This window comes from Lipotes vexillifer, unplaced genomic scaffold, assembly GCF_000442215.2.
Source record: "Lipotes vexillifer unplaced genomic scaffold, Lipotes_vexillifer_v1.1 scaffold209, whole genome shotgun sequence".
In the NCBI taxonomy this organism is placed as follows: domain Eukaryota; kingdom Metazoa; phylum Chordata; class Mammalia; order Artiodactyla; family Lipotidae; genus Lipotes; species Lipotes vexillifer.
This window is the reverse complement of record NW_006787556.1, coordinates 1381235-1384893: the sequence shown is the minus strand read 5'-3', so window position 1 is coordinate 1384893 and position 3659 is coordinate 1381235.

The following is a 3659-nucleotide window of genomic DNA, read 5'->3' as shown; positions in this document are numbered from 1 at the left end:
TGAAAGTGATGAAGGAGAAAAACCTGCAACCAAGATTACTCTACCCAGCAAGGATCTCATTCAGATTTGATGGAGAAATTAAAACCTTTACAGACAAGCAAAAGCTGAGAGAGTTCAGCACCACCAAACCAGCTTTACAACAAATGCTAAAGGAACTTCTCTAGACAAAAACACAAGAGAAGGAAAAGTCCTATAATAACGAACCCAAAACAATTTAGAAAATGGGAATAGGAACATACATATCGATAATTACCTTAAATGTAAATGGACTAAATGCTCCCACCAAAAGACACAGATTGGCTGAATGGATACAAAAACAAGACCCATATATATGCTGTCTACAAGAGACCCACTTCAGACCTAGAGACACATACAGACTGAAAGTAAGGGGATGGAAAAAGATATTCCATGCAAATGGAAACCAAAAGAAAGCTGGAGTAGCAATTCTCATATCAGACAAAATAGACTTTAAAATAAGGACTATCAGAAGAGACAAAGAAGGACACTACATAATGATTAAGGGATCGATCCAAGAAGAAGATATAACAATTGTAAATATTTATGCACCCAACATAGGAGCACCTCAATACATAAGGCAAAAACTAGCAGCCATAAAAGGGGAAATCGACAGTAACACATTCATAGTAGGGGACTTCAACACCCCACTTTCACCAATGGACAGATCATCCAAAATGAAAATAAATAAGGAAACACAAGCTTTAAATGATACATTAAACAAGATGGACTTAATTGATATTTATAGGACACTCCATCCAAAAACAACAGAATACACATTTTTCTCAAGTGCTCATGGAACATTCTCCAGGATAGATCATATCTTGGGTCACAAATCAAGCCTTGGTAAATTTAAGAAAATTGAAATTGTATCAAGTATCTTTTCCGACCACAACGCCATGAGACTAGATATCAATTATAGGAAAAGAGCTGTAAAAAATACAAACACATGGAGGCTAAACAATACACTACTTAATAACGAAGTGATCACTGAAGAAATCAAAGAGGAAATTAAAAAATACCTAGAAACAAATGACAATGGAGATACAACGACCCAAAACCTATGGGATGCAGCAAAAGCAGTTCTAAGAGGGAAGTTTATAGCAATACAAGCCCACCTTAAGAAGCAGGAAACATCTCGAATAAACAACCTAACCTTGCACCTCAAGCAATTAGAGAAAGAAGAACAAAAAAACCCCAGAGTTAGCAGAAGGAAAGAAATCATAAAAATCAGATCAGAAATAAATGAAAAAGAAATGAAGGAAACAATAGCAAAGATCAATAAAACTAAAAGCTGGTTCTTTGAGAAGATTAACAAAATTGATAAACCATTAGCCAGACTCATCAAGAAAATAAGGGAGAAGACTCAAATCAATAGAATCAGAAATGAAAAAGGAGAAGTAACAACTGACACTGCAGAAATACAAAAAATCATGAGGGATTACTACAAGCAACTCTATGCCAATAAAATGGACAATCTGGAAGAAATGGACAAATTCTTAGAAATGCACAAACTGCCAAGACTGAATCAGGAAGAAATAGAAAATATGAACAGACCAATCACAAGCACTGAAATTGAAACTGTGATTAAAAATCTTCCAACAAACAAAAGCCCAGGACCAGATGGCTTCACAGGCGAATTCTATCAAACATTTAGAGAAGAGCTAACACCTATTCTTCTCAAACTCTTCCAAAATATAGCAGAGGGAGGAACACTCCCAAACTCATTCTACGAGGCCACCATCACCTTGATACCAAAACCAGACAAGGATGTCACAAAGAAAGAAAACTACAGGCCAATATCACTGATGAACATAGATGCAAAAATCCTCAACAAAATACTGGCAAACAGAATCCAACAGCACAATAAATGAGTCATACACCATGATCAAGTGGGGTTTATTCCAGGAATGCAAAGATTCTTCAATATACGCAAATCAATCAACGTGATACACCATATTAACAAATTGAAGGAGAAAAACCATATGATCATCTCAATAGATGCAGAGAAAGCTTTTGACAAAATTCAACACCCATTTATGGTAAAAACCCTGCAGAAAGTAGGCGTAGAGGGAACTTTCCTCAACATAATAAAGGCCATATATAACAAACCCACAGCCAAGATTGTCCTCAATGGTGAAAAACTGAAAGCGTTTCCACTAAGGTCAGGAACAAGACAAGGTTGCCCACTCTCACCACTCTTATTCAACATAGTTTTGGAAGTTTTAGCCACAGCAATCAGAGAAGAAAAGGAAATAAAAGGAATCCAAATCGGAAAAGAAGAAGTAAAGCTGTCACTGTTTGCAGATGACATGATACTATACATAGAGAATCCTAAAGATGCTACCAGAAAACTACTAGAGCTAATCAATGAATTTGGTAAAGTAGCAGGATACAAAATTAATGCACAGAAATCTCTGGCATTCCTATATACTAAAAACTGCCAAGACTGAATCAGGAAGAAATAGAAAATATGAACAGACCAATCACAAACACTGAAATTGAAACTGTGATTAAAAATCTTCCAACAAACAAAAGCCCAGGACCAGATGGCTTCACAGGCGAATTCTATCAAACATTTAGAGAAGAGCTAACACCTATTCTTCTCAAACTCTTCCAAAATATAGCAGAGGGAGGAACACTCCCAAACTCATTCTACGAGGCCACCATCACCTTGATACCAAAACCAGACAAGGATGTCACAAAGAAAGAAAACTACAGGCCAATATCACTGATGAACATAGATGCAAAAATCCTCAACAAAATACTAGCAAACAGAATCCAACAGCACATTAAAAGGATCATACACCATGATCAAGTGGGGTTTATTCCAGGAATGCAAGGATTCTTCAATATACGCAAATCTATCAATGTGATTAACCATATTAACAAATTGAAGGAGAAAAACCATATGATCATCTCAATAGATGCAGAGAAAGCTTTTGACAAAATTCAACACCCATTTATGATAAAAACCCTGCAGAAAGTAGGTGTAGAGGGAACTTTCCTCAATATAATAAAGGCCGTATATGACAAGCCCACAGCCAACATCATCCTCAATGGCGAAAAACTGAAAGCATTTCCACTAAGGTCAGGAACAAGACAAGGTTGCCCACTCTCACCACTCTTATTCAACATAGTTTTGGAAGTTTTAGCCACAGCAATCAGAGAAGAAAAGGAAATAAAAGGAATCCAAATCGGAAAAGAAGAAGTAAAGCTGTCACTGTTTGCAGATGACATGATACTATACATAGAGAATCCTAAAGATGCTACCAGAAAACTACTAGAGCTAATCAATGAATTTGGTAAAGTAGCAGGATACAAAATTAATGCACAGAAATCTCTGGCATTCCTATATACTAATGATGAAAAATCTGAAAGTGAAATCAAGAAAACACTCCCATTTACCATTGCAACAAAAAGAATAAAATATCTAGGAATAAACCTACCTAAGGAGACAAAAGACCTGTATGCAGAAAATTATAAGACACTGATGAAAGAAATTAAAGATGATACAAACAGATGGAGAGATATACCATGTTCTTGGATTGGAAGAATCAACATTGTGAAAATGACTCTACTTCCCAAAGCAATCTATAGATTCAATGCAATCCCTATCAAACTACCACTGGCATTTTTCACAG